Raw genomic sequence first — 14523 nt, forward strand, 5'->3', positions numbered from 1 at the left:
AAGGAAGGAAGGAAGGAAGGAAGGAAGGAAGGAAGGAAGGAAGGAAGTTGCTTTCTTTCATTTCATAGGCCAACAGATGAATTGGTGGATTCCTTCTGCTTGGAAGGAGCCCCTTACCATTCATAGGACAGTGCTAGCAATGACCATTATCTGTTATTGGCCCCTACATCCAGGGATATTTTAATAGTCTCAGTGTATCTGATGCAGAAGGGGAATGTTAAGCTATGCAGCTAAAGAAGCAGGTAGGACACACATCTTGCAGAGCCTTGTGTTTTACTTTGAAGACAACCTTAAGTTGCTGAAAGGTTTTAAGCAGGAATGTGACAGTCTGATTTGTGTTTTAGATCAGTTTTGTGGCAAGGGATAGAATCAGTTGGAAGGGGGAGAGACTGGAGACAGACATGTTAAAAACTACTGCAGTAAGTCAAGAGGGAAATGATAAAGGCCTAAACTAATCATAAGGGAAAGAGAAGAAGGAACATATATGGGAGACAGACTTGATGGCCAATTTGATGGGAGAAAAGAGATACAGGGGAAAAAAAAAAAGGAAAAAGAAAAACACCACAGCTGGGCTTATATTTTATTTTCAGATGTGGTTCAGGAAAAAAAGTTCTTTTTTTACCCAAAGAGTTTCAACATCAGTTGTTCCAACGTCAATTCTGAATTATTCATTATACTCCCACTGATGTGAAATGTGGGCAACTAATATTTGTTGACTTTTAGCACTGTTAAAATATTTTACATATGTATACACATAAATATACACATATAAATCTACACATATATGAATGAATATATTTACTGGTCTGTGTATAAAATCTCATTTAATCTTCATAACAATTCAATAGGGTAGATTGTTATTCTCATTCTACAAATTGAAAATGTTCAGGATCTCACAGATAGTAAGTACTATAGTTCTTACCATTGTGGCAAGGAAAGTATTAAGTTTTAGAAAACACCACAGACTATTTTAGAGCATAATATAAATATATATTTAAAATTTCAAAATAGATACATTCATTTTATGTTCATTCAATTAACATGTGTCAAACATTACGTGTAGGACACAAAGCAATAAAGGTACAGTCCTTGCCTTCGTGACACTTTCAGTTACAAAAATAAGACATAAATATGGAAAGTGAAATGAATCAAAGCCACATGATTAAAATCATATGAATAAGAAAGGCAGTAATTACCAAAGAAAGGAGGAATTTATTTGAGCTGAAATCAATGGAGAAAGAATCAGAGAAGGGGCTGGTCCTGAGTTAGGCTTTGAATAAAAAATAACTAGAAAAGATGAGAGAAGTCCAAAATTACAATGCTTAGCGCACAGTAGATATTCAATAAATATTTGCTGATAGATGTTCAATAAATAATTTGATGAATAAATAAATGGTTGAGCCCAAAAGTAAGGATCAGAGAAATGAATGAACAAAATGTATTTATGAACTAGCCTGCAGTTGGACCCATGTCATATAGTAACAAGAAACATTCAGAAGGTTAGAGTCTATTAAATACCTCAACTGCCAAGGTAAGAATCGGTTCATACCGTGTCCCTAAACATATGCACAAGTACCTCCTATCCTAAAAATGCAACCAACTATCTAGGCTCCAAAAATCCCTCTAAAACACTTCCCTTAGTGTTTAGAAAGGAGTCATTTATTTACTTTCTTTCTTCTTCTCATCTAAATTGCTGGAAACTAGTCTTCAACGATAATCTTAAATCCTTCTCCTACACTTTACTTCTCAATCCATAAACTTCCCTGGAAATAATGACCTCTGATTTGCCAAATTTGAACGAACACTGCTGTGTAACAGCTGATACTGTTAATGACTCCCTCCTTCTCTAACTACATCTACACTCTCTGACTTTTCCTATAACGTGCTCTCCTGGTTCTCCTCATACCCGGTTCATGCTGACTTTATTACTTCTGCAATAGGCTGTTCTACCTTCCTTCACTCATTCCTTAGGTATTGGTATTCCTTGGAGTCTAATCCTTGGTGTTTGAATTTTCTCATGGATTTCCTTTATCTGAATGATCTTATTCAAACTCTTGGTCCAAGTACCATATATAAACTATTCGAAATCAGGGACTCCAGCCTAGACCTCTCACACTGCTTTTGGATGGCCACCCCACCCCCAACCCGCCGGCCATCTCTCCCATAGGAAGTTCAGTTTTCACATTTAATTTAATTCATCATCCTTCTTGCAAGACCCACTTCTACTCTTTGTATTTCGATTAATTTGGGTGACACCCAGTAACCTATGCTATAAATATGAAGTATCCTTGACTTCTCCCTCCCTTTCATTCTCTATGGCCAGTCAATGACAAACTTTGTTTAACTCCCAGGTTTTCATTTCTTACTATTGGAAAACCTACCAATCAGTCTCCCAGGCTCCAGTCCTCTGCTAAAGAAATGAATTCTCTGCTTAGCTTCCAGTGGCACTCATTATAGGTACACAATAAATATTCATTGGTTGTATTTAAATTGTAATAAATATTTACTGATTACATACTGTGTGTTAAGGACTGAAAAGTTCAAAAGTGAACAAGAAAAGAAGGGGCTTTTTCTTGACATGGATGAATCGATCAATGGATGTATGGATGGATAAATGCCACTATGATCTCAACCCGGAGTTTTAGCCCTTCAATGGCTTTTCAGTTCCTCCAGCATAGAGAGTCTCTAAATATTTCCTTGAATTGGTCTCCTCTTATGTCCTCCAACTACTCACTTATCATTTCTTGCCTTAAAGTTTACTTCAAACTGCTTAAAGGTCCATGTATACCCTAATTCCATCTCTTGTTTTCCAGCCTCCATCAGGGCTGTCTTTTTCTGCCAGGAATGTTGCTTGTGTATCCTTTCACCACAACAACTTCTTCAATTGCTTAGTTGCCCTTCATCCTTTAGGATTGGACTTTAGGGATCATCCTTCAGGGATCCTTAGGATCATCCTTCCCCCCTCCAAGAAGCCTTCCCTGACACCTTCCATCAATCTCAGATTTGAGTTCATTCCCTTTCCACTCACTTCTGTTAAAATTCTATGCATATCTCTATTACATAACATCTGTTTACATCCCATTCTCCCCAACTAGACTGTGAGCAGCCTAAAGCCAGAATTATGTCTTACTCGGTCTTTAAATTCCCAGTTTCTAGCATAGTGCCTTGCCCACTTAAGGCTGTTAACTGTTTAATGACTGAATATATGAAGCAATATTCTAATTAAGAAATTAACAAATTTCAAACACAGGGGACCACTCTTCCCATATCAAAAGCTTAAGGCTTATTAACAGAAGAAACAGATTGTAAGTGAATAATTATACAAATAAGGAACAAATTAGTTCTTTTGTACAAGGTTTAATGCAAATAATAATGGTGTTTTAGATCAGCTGCCAATGATACCAAGGAAGGATAGAAAATGGAGGGCGAAAGAGAGGCCTAGAGTTTAAGAAATAAGGACCTGAAGGAGGCGGTTAAAGAATCTTTTGTCACATTTTTTCACACATCAAACCATTCTTTTCTAATATTCCATAATCTATCTCTTCTGTAAATTTTGATTTTAAAAGCAATTCATATCCCCTTGGGTATTAAAAGTAAATAACATGGATTTCCTAAGTCTTAAAATGATTTCCGTTCACTAACAAGAACCCGCTATTATGATGTCATTAAAGCACCTGAGCACGGTCAAGGTGTCTACTAAAAAAGATGTCTTATATACAAACAAAAGATAAAAACAAAATCCTTCATCATAGTGACTGTTTCCAATCACTTTAGACTTTCTGAAATCCAAGCAAGTTGAACTTTGCTTTCAAACAGCAATAAGCTCAGCTATACTTCCTCTCTCATTTTAAGAGGTTAAATTTATCACAAGTCTCCTAAACCATCTTGTGGAACACCAGACGTTCAGAACAATTGATACGGTATACTTAATAAAGGTGAAGGGGTTTCTAAATGCAGAAAATCTGTAAACCCTTCCTAGGTTTGCTAGAATAGTATAATACGACATTAATATTTGAAATTTTTTATGAGAAATGCTAACACTGTGTAGTAACTCTCAAAAATAAGTAATGAATATAAATATTTCATATGAATTTTATTTGAGAAAGTAGAATTAATAAATTATCTCTTGTTTGACTATACAGCTATTTCAAAAGAAGATAGTTTTAGGAGATTTTTAGTTCTTAACTGTTTTGTCATAGGCTAAATTTTTCAGTAAGAGACTTTTTTAAAATAAAAAACATTTTTTGTCTTCTTAATGTAGCACTGCAAATGAAAACTTTACCCTACTGGACTTCCCTGGTGGCGCACTGGTTAAGAATCTGCGTGCCAATGCAGGGGACACAGGTTCGACCCCTGGTCCGGGAAGATCCCACATGCCGTGCAGCCACTAAGCCCATGCTCCACAACTACTGAGCCTGCACTCTAGAGCCCGCAAGCCACAACTACTGAGTCTGCATGTCACAACCACTGAGTCTGCGTGCCACAACTACTGAAGCCCACACGCCTAGAGCCCATGCTCCGCAACAAGGGAAGCCACCACAATGAGAAGCACGCACACCACAACAAAGAGTAGCCCCCGCTCACCAGAGCTAGAGAAAGCACGCGTGCACCAATGGGCACCGCAGACCCAGCACAGCCAAAAATAAATAAATAAATAAATTTATTAATAAAACAAGCAACAACAAAAAAAACACAACTTTACCCTACTTAATTTAATTTAAAATAAATTTATTAATAAAACAAGCAACAACAACAACAAAAACTTTACCCTACTTAATTTAATAGTTACCTAGTTGGCTAGTTTAGTAAGAGATTAATTTATAAACTCTTTAAGAAACATCTTTCAAAGTGGGAAGATGCTTCTGCATATAAAAAATACAGCATTCTTTCTTCACCTCTTTGCCCATAAATCTAAGGAATTCTAGCACAAATGAAAATTCCTGGATTAATTATCTAAGAAATCTGAGTATCCCTGAAAAGGTGACAATAAATCAAACAAGTCTCCTTTTCCTTCTGTATTCCAGCATTACGACCAAGGCATCATTTAACTATTGCATGATAACTCACTTTAAGCTGCTCAAGGAGAATCATTAATTAAGGAACTGCTTCTATATGTACATCTATATCAGAGTACTATCTAAATCTTGCCTCTGTGTCTTATGAAGAAATGAATGGCACAGAGAAAAGCATCCAAAATGATGAAAGTAGGGATCTGGAAGAGGGACATTCATATAAGCCACTTAAGACCAGTTCAAATGCTCTCTTTTATTTTCCACTTTTAATATGAAGGTTTAGCAAATATTTCATTCTTTAAAAGCATCTCATTTTTCGACACCGTTGATAGCCTTTCCACTTTTCTGTCTGTCAGGGCCTTTGATAGACATCCTTCCTCCTGGGGTGTATCCAGAGTCTGTGATCTACTGGTTGAGAACGGGAAGCTTCCTAAACCGCTCTAACAATAAGCCTATGGAATATACATTTGGGATGACTCCTGGCCTAGAGCTTTCTACTAGGATGGTAACTTTTAGACCTCTGGAAATTAAGAAATGTTATGAAATTTTCTCTCCACCCAAAAATGAAAAACAAATAATGCAAGTGTCTTGAATGGTCAGAAGTACAGTGACCTAAAAATAGATAAATTCCTGAAATCCTTATCATTATATCACATTCTAAATTTTCAAAATGGGCTGATACATTTAACAAGCAATAATGATATATTATACAATAATCTAACTTCTTTAGAAATGCATAGACTCATTCCATCTAACTTTTACAATCTCCTCATGAAGTGAGTAGGGCAGACATTACTGTAGCTACCTTAAAGATTAAAAAGCTAAGGCACAAAGAGGAAAATGACTTGCCCAAGGGAACAGAATAATACAAAATGGGATTGAGACTACCAAGGTCTTCTGACACCTTGCATAATTTTTTTTCTGCCAGAATTTATTAAATTGAGACAATTAATAGTTTCAGATTACAAGTCTCACTGATGCTTATTCAGAGCTTAATTCAGATAAGTCAATTTTTAAAGTTTTAAGCCTTCCATTAAGCAACTCAGAGAGCATCAGAATGTACAGACAATCTCTCAGGTGAAAAATGTTCAAAAAGAAACAAATAAATGGAAGTAAAATACCATATACTGGTAATGGAACTGATTAGACGAATAATTCATTTGGGGCAACTTTGTGTACACAAAAAAGTTTACTGTAGCATTGCCTAAAACTGTGAAGCATTGTAGACACACTTAAATGTTCATTAGTGGGAAACATAAATAAAATATGGTGCATCCAGTTTAATGAAATATGATGCAGGTCTGAAAGTATGGAAGAAAGATGGCCATGAATTTTTGTTATATTTATTGGTAGAACATATTCTATAAAATATTTACCCCCCCATACATTATATATTATGTAGTACATATCACATATATATATCATAGCATATATTATACAGATACTCTCACATCCTGCATATTACATATTGATATCTAGATACAAATAGATGTATACACATATTTATTTATGAATACATAATATATTTATACCTGGAAAATATTTATACCTATTTTTCCAGTATCTAGTTCTGGAAAAATAGGTACCAAATTGTTAACAGTAATCACCTCTGCAGAGTGGGATTATAGGAGGGTATGAGTGTAGGCAGATAACTTTTAGTTTCTGTTTCATATACTTCTACATTGTTTGAGGTTTGTGTAGTCAGCAAGTGTTATCTTTAATATATTAGAAAAAATGTGAAGGGTTGGTATGAGCTGATTATATAAATAGGTTTAAATATGTTCTTTGAAAACAGAGCAAAAATAAATTATTAGTGAAAGAGTACTGTTTAAAAAGTTGTAGCTCTCCCTGCTTCTGCCCTTTGCACTGGCTGGAGTGCGGACACAGGAGCTGGAGCAGGTACCTAATGCCATGAGATAGAAGCCACGCTTTGTGGAAAGCAGTACAATAAATAAGAGAACAAGCCATGGACTTCATACCGCGGAGTTACCACAAGAGCAATGCTGTTGCATGAGTGAAAAATATTCTTTTTCCATGTTTAAGCTAGTATTATTTTGGCCTGTTACAGTATAGCTAAACCTAATACAGTATCTGATTCACATGGTATTCCAACAGCATGACTTGTTCAGTTCTCATGGAAAACAGACATCTATCATAGAGTTACAAGCAAGATATTATCTTAGCCTGTTTTATTAAATACTTTTTCTGCTTCCATACTTTCCTATCAACATTATGACTAAAGTTTGCCTTCTACTGGAGCTTTCTACAGTGAAGAGCACGTTTACTGGGCAATAGAGTTGTTCAGTATCATTAACAGTTACATCTATTCAAATAAAACAACATATTGCTCCTCTGGGCTTATACTTCAGTTTGATGACCTTAGTTAGTGTGAGTTTAATACTAAGATGAGATTCCATGTTTGCTGTGGCAACAAAAATATGAACCTAGAATTCTGAGGGTTAGACTACAAATTCATAAGGTTACATCACATTTTGAGGTCTCTGGTCTGAAAACACAGTGTCACTAGCCAATTTGACACTTCTATGTTATCAAGAACGAGAATCATGTCAAAAAGAAAATACTGAGCTGAATGAGTTTATATTTTAATTGAATGGCATTTTAATGTTCTTAACTGTTAAAAAGCAAACAAGATGGATTAAAAGATTAGATATAGTTTTAGTCTAATGAAATCTGAGGAATTTATCAAAGAAAGGGCTTTTGCTCTTTTTATTTGCTTGTATGTGTGTCTTTTGGTGGTGGTTAGTGTGTGGGGTGGGGCGGGGGGAGAATGGATCAAACATTGGTTACTAATATAGCACAGTTATCACCTCACAGAGTTATACTGCTTAAAATTAATTATGTCTCTATGTTTTATAAACAATAAGGCACAATATAAGCTATCATTTTTACACTGTTATGACACTTTGTCACAATAAGGACATATACATCTCTCTTTTCTCAGTAATGAATACTGTATTGTAAGCTATTATAAACTCCATTTTTAGCAAAAAACAAAAACAAAAACAACACTATTTTACTGACCTAGAAACAGCTGTTCCATGAGAACTGGAGGGTGGCTGTCACCATATAATTGTGCAATGTTATATACTTTTTCTGCACTCAGTTCTCTTTACTTTTTAATCATTTCATATTTTTATGTCACCAATCTGAGAATTTAAATGATTGGCTGTTTAGGTACAAAGTTCTTCTTTACAAAAATAAATATTTACAAAGCTCTAAACTAAGTCAGGTTTGCCCACCGTCATTGGTTTCTAAGATTTGGGGAGGGGAGGTAAGCGGAAGAGCTGGGCACAATAATTCTAACACACACAAACACAGAAGCCTGAAGATGTGATTATATCTTCTTTTCTCTGCTTATTTACAAAGAACCTACAGTATGTGATCCTGACAACACATGTTTCCTATTTTGTCAGTTCAATAAAAGCATACCATGTCAATGGTTTTTAGCTTGTGATTTGGTGATTGTTTCAGCACTGACTGACCTGTATGTCAGCTGACACAGCTGACATAGTTAAATCAGAAATTAGCATGCAGTCTCCTAAAAATGCCAGACACATGGACCCTCTGCACCAGAGAGATATAATGAAGCCCACATGATACCCCCATTAAACAATGAAACATGTGACATTAACTAAAAACAGGAACACATCAGCAAATGTGCCTGAGGAAGTTTATGGTATTTAACTCCTAAACATTAATTTTATCGTGGTATATGAGGAACTAATTAACTGAGAGTTTCCTTTTTTATTGGAAGCGGAAATACTGTTCAGAAAACTGATGAAGAGTAAGTACAGCATATTTTAAGTTTATTCAGCTTGGCTCATCGACTTCTATTTATTTAAGCTAATCTCAGAAGGCAATTAAATATTTCAATCAGTAACTTTATATGGCTATTTTATTTAGCACATTTCTGAAAAATTAATGTGTTAAAATGCAGAATGAGTAAGTGAATGTATTTCTAGCTTCATATAGCCAAAACAATGACTAAATACATTTTCAAAAAAATCACGATCTTTTCCAACATGAGCTCTAATAGACAAGTGTAAAATGATAATTAAAAAGTTAAAAACTTGGTGATTATAATTAAAATAGTTAAGAGACAAATGTTTCCATCAGCACTAAAATACTTTTCTCTAAACAACTGTATTTTCCTAGTCAGAGAAAGTCTCATTTAGGTGTGGCAGAATGAATTTGATCCTATATAGCATGAGTCCCCAACCCCCAGTCCGCGGAACCAGGCCGCACAGCAGGAGGTGAGCGAGCAAAGCTTCACCTGCCGCTCTCCATCGCTCGCATTTCAGTCTGAACCATCGCTGGCCTTACCACCTGAACCCCGCCCCTCGCCCACCGGTTGGTCCGTGGAAAAATTGTCTTCCGTGAAACCGGTCCCTGGTGCCAAAAAGGCTGGAGACCGCTGCTATATAGGACATGAAATGTAATTAATTGCTGTGTGTGGTTCTAATATAATCTTTATTTATTTATTTTTTTTTGGTGAGGGGAGACACAGGATGTATGTTTTGCTGGTATTATACTCAGTATCCATCATTTATAAGTAACTTAATAAGACAGACACAATGGTAGGTACTGCTTCATATAAAATCCTATTTAATCTCTGTAACAATTCAGTAAAATGAGTGTTATTAATCCATTTTGTAGGTCAGGAAACTGAATCTCAACAACTTGCACAAGGACAATTAAAGTAGCAAAATGAGGCAAATCAATTGCTTATCTGAATATTATACATATCCCTGTAAGTGCAAGATAAATTTTGTTATAATATTCTGTTCTGTGGTTGTAACATGATAGATCAACAACCATAACTTCCAAGTAAAAAGGTTATAACATTTAAAAAATGAATATATAATATACGAAGCCACAAGTTCCTAAATGTCTTGGATTCAGGCACCATCAGTGGCTCAATAATTCTTTCCTGACACTCCTAAGACTAAAGAAAGGTCCAACTGCTCCATTTTATTAAGTAATATGTTTCAAACAACTCAGGTAATTTATGTAGTGTCTGAGATATGTCTCTGTATTTTCCTTGAAATTTTAAAATATCCTGTGTGCCCCTGTGAATTAGCTTCAGCACCCTGGTACCTTAGCACAGTTTGGGAACTACAGTCCATTAGTTTGGGAACTATAGCCCATCTCTAGGGAAAGATACTGTATCTGTAGCTATGTGGCACCTTCAATTTGACACTTTGGGCCAAACTATCAAGCCAACTCTTTTACAACTGTTTCCTACTATATACAGAAAATGGGTTATTTTATTGGATTTTGACTTCCTGTAGTTTTTTAAAATTTCCACATAAAATGTCTTCCTGTCAAAAATTTCTGAAGCATCTATTAGAATTACGTGGCTAGAAATTTTACACCCAAACAAAAAGGAGAGAGGCAGAGGACTATAGTCATTAGTAAAAAGAGAAGCACCTATTCCTTTCCTTTCTGCCTATAAAATATGTGCTCTGAAGGAACAGCACTTAACCTGAGTGGGGGGGCTGGGGTGTAAGGAAGCTGAGTGTTGTGGAAAGAGAACTGAAAGTTGGGGTCAGAGAAATTGGTATTGACGAAACTCATGACCTTCAATCACCTTATCTCAAAGGTCCCTCTCAAGTCTAAAATGTTGGGCTAGGGGCTTCCCTGGTGGCCCAGTGGTTAAGAATCCGCCTGCCAATGCAGGGGACACGGGTTCAATCCCTGGTCTGGGAAGATCCCACATGCCGCAGAGCAACTAAGCCCGTGTGCCACAACTACCGAGCCTGTGCTCTAGTGCCTGTGAACCACAACTACTGAAGCCCACACACCTAGAGCCCGTGCTTCGCAACAAGAGAAGCCATCGCACACCACAATGAAGAGTAGCCCCTCCCCACCCCGCTCACTGCAACTAGAGAAAGCCCGCATGCAGCAATGAAGATCCAACACAGCCAAAAATGAATAAATAAATACATTAAATAAATAAATCTATAAAAAAAGAATCTGCTGTATAAAAATAAATAAAATAAAATTCAAAAAAAATTTTTTTAAATAAATAAAATGTTGGGCTAAAACCAGCATACATATTCAAATTCATTTTGAATTTTGGTAGATTTTTTTCTATGATGAGTCAGCACAAAACTCTTCCTGCCAACATAAAACTGTTCTGCAGGTGTCAAAGATGTGTACATTTTATTTCAAAAATATCCACCTGGGACTTCCCTGGTGGCACAGTGGTTAAGAATCCACCTGCCAATGCAGGGGACACGGGTTCAATCCCTGGTCCGGGAAGATCCCACATGCTGTGGAGCAGCTAAGCCCGTGCACTACAACTACTGAGCCTGTGCTCTAGAGCCTGTGCTTGGCAACAAGAGAATGAGAAGTCCGCGCACCACAACGAAGAGTAGCCCCTGCTCACCCCAACTAGAGGAAACCCACGCACAGCAACGAAGACCCAATGCAGCCTAAATAAATAAATAAAAATTAAAAAAAAAAATCTACCTGATACAAGCTTTGCAGTTCACAGGTTCAAGTCTTTGGTTAAGAGCTTAGGACTCCACTCAGACTTTCCAGCAGAAGCAAATGGACTGTGTCCTTGGACTCTTCAACCATCCGGAGTATACTTGAACCAACTCATTTGTACATACGTTCAGTTTATAATTCAGAATTGGAACTAGCATTTATTTATTTATTTTTCATTTTGGCCTAGCCATGTGGCTTGCGGGATCTCAGTTCCCTAACCAGGGATTGATCCCGGGCCACAGCAGTGAAAGTACCAAATCCTAACCACTAGACCACCAGGGAACTCCCAGGTTTTTAGTTATTTAGTTTTTCAAATTTATTTCAAGGACTTCAATGATTGTCTTCTGATTAAAATGAGCTAGTACCCATAAACATAATTTAAAATTGGGATTTTTAATTACTGCAATATAAAATCTGGGGTGTGTTTAACATGTAGCAACTGAATTGACAATTTTCACAGAACTGGTAAGTTAAAAATACAGATTACTTCATTATTTTTTTTCCCTGAATGTTAAACCAGTGTTTTTACATAACTTTTTTCAAGTTATTATACATATTTAAAGCACTCCATTTAATAATACACCATTATATTTACCTCCTTAGAAGTCTGGAAGTATTTTTAGACTTTAAAAAAGAAGTAAGAAAGGCAATAACTAGATATAGATTCATGAAGAAGTGTGGTTTCATGCTTGATTTCACTAACAGCAAACACCAAAACAGAACTGAAATTCTGATAATATATCAATGTTTGTAAAGTGACCTACATATTCATAGATAAGAGTGGACTACAACATTCTCTAAAGCTTCCTTTCTATCTAGCCAGTTTGCTCTGAAGTCTCTGGCTGTGCTATTAATTTATTCTTATATTGTTTAATGACACGCTTTCTAGCAGTTAAGAGAAATTCCAGCAACTACATTCTGTAGGTGTCCATTCCACACCGTGTTTCTACCATCATATTTCTTAAAGGGAAAATACCTTTATTTCCAACTAGAAGTTTCTTTTTTGGAAAAGAAGCCTGATGATGGTTGATGGTGATGGTTAGGTTACCCAACTGGTGTTTTTATTTTTTCCCCATTGATAACATTTTAACTTTCATGTGTAGTTTCAAAGATTTTAATTTTGTTTATCAAAACACATAGTCTAAACAGAAAAATTTATCATCAATACTTTCTTGAATGGATTGATGAAAAGCATTTGATACCAAAAAACAGTATACCTTTCATATTTACTTGAAACTCAAATCAAGATGGATTAGTCAGTGTCTCTTTCATTGAGAACTCCGTGATATTACTCAAATTAAAACAAATGACAGCCAGAGCAGTGACCTATGATTGACAATTACGGGGGGAATAAAATAAGAAGTCCCACTGAAGAGAGAAGATGGCAAGATTTCTTTCCCTACCTCGATTCCTTTCCTGCAACGTGATTATGGAGGACATAAGTAGCCTGGAGTATTTATCGCTTCCACCCAGCTCCTCATTCAAACTGACAGTGTGAGAGTGTCAACAAGGGTGGCACTTTCTTTTACTACTGGCTTTTTCTTCGTTTTAGACTTTGGCATGATGCTTATTTCAAGCTTTCCAGCAGCTGTAGAGGCTTTATTCTATTTTACTTCCAGGATACAAAAGAAGTGGTATCACTTATAACTTTAAGCACTGAAGGGATGAATATCAAATGGCTAATACATTAACAACTTTAGGAAGGGAAACATTTCTCCACGCCACGTTACGTTAACACTGAACAAATGTGCTATGCCAGCTCTGTCAAATGGGAGTGAGGCAGAGGTGTTCTTGACCTGCTCCAGGCCCCCAGTTATGCTATTGTTCATACTCAGTGTGGTTTTCTCTTCAGCACAATATTCGCTAATGGGACTTGTGTCTACAGTTGCTTAAAAAATTCCTTTTTCAAAACCGGAACTAGTCTATATGTACATATTGCAGGTGCAGTCTGAGGTAACTGATGATTTTTAAAAGCGTCATTTTTGTTCCATTTTAGTAACCGAGGCTATGAAAAACACATTGGCAACATACATTTAATGTGAATAGTAATTCCTCAGGTAAAGGGAAACAAAAAAATCTTTTATAATTAAAAACTCAGAAATCAATGTAGCAATAGAATTTAAAATTCTCTTCTTAAAATTTAAATTATTTTTAGAATTTAAATATTTAGGATATAAATATAGTCCTTAGTTATACAAAGAAGTTGGTGTTTCTGGATGAATCAATCTACAGAGACAGTGTTATGCAACAAATAATATTAAATAAATACATGAAGGATCCAGAGTGAGAACGCCATCTTAAAACACACGAAAGCTAAGTCAAGAGAAAGATGTGCAAAAGCCATGTTTAAAACTGCAAAGAGCAAAGTGCTCACAAGTATGAATTTTTATACTCTTCAGTTCAGTTCACTTTTACCTAGACTCCATGGTTGCAATCTACTCACTCATATGGCTTTAAAATATTACATCCCATTTCTTCATTGCTGTATAAAGAAAGTTTAAAAACTAGGAATAAATGTTAAATATGAAAATTCAAAACATCATTTAACAGGAAGCAGATTTGATTCCTAGTAATGTTCAGAAGAATTTCTCAAATGCAATAAGTGTTGAAGCATAGCAAGATGCTAATGTGACAATTTATTAACATATAAATGAACCAAAGTCTACTGGTATTTACAAAATAATATTCTATATAAATATCTAAAATGATAATACTTTGCTAATTGTTTTCAATGGTATTCTACTTTGATCAATGAAAATATTTCAATTATTAGATTGTTTCCAAAACTCACAGTGTATAATTTTGATTTTCCTTAAAAAAGTCATAAAATCACAGGCAAGTGAAGTTGATAAGCAATATAAACAGTTATCTCAATATAACCCATCACTTAGTGTAAAAATGCCCTTGTGTTGTTTGTAATGAATGCTCAATCATTTATTCATTCATTCAACAAATAGTTGAAATTGTACTAAAAGTGTAGATATAACAATACGTG

General features: G+C 35.6%; 1 protein-coding gene across 12 annotated transcripts in view; it reads right to left on the reverse strand.

The window, feature by feature from the left end:
* The window catches only part of SOX5 (SRY-box 5), a 999335-nt gene that overhangs the window by 120464 nt on the left and 864348 nt on the right, over positions 1-14523 (reverse strand). The window lies entirely within an intron of this gene.

This window comes from Monodon monoceros, unplaced genomic scaffold (assembly GCF_005190385.1).
Source record: "Monodon monoceros isolate NGI ecotype Baffin Bay Population unplaced genomic scaffold, NGI_Narwhal_1 Super_Scaffold_6, whole genome shotgun sequence".
Taxonomy (NCBI): Eukaryota; Metazoa; Chordata; class Mammalia; order Artiodactyla; family Monodontidae; genus Monodon; species Monodon monoceros.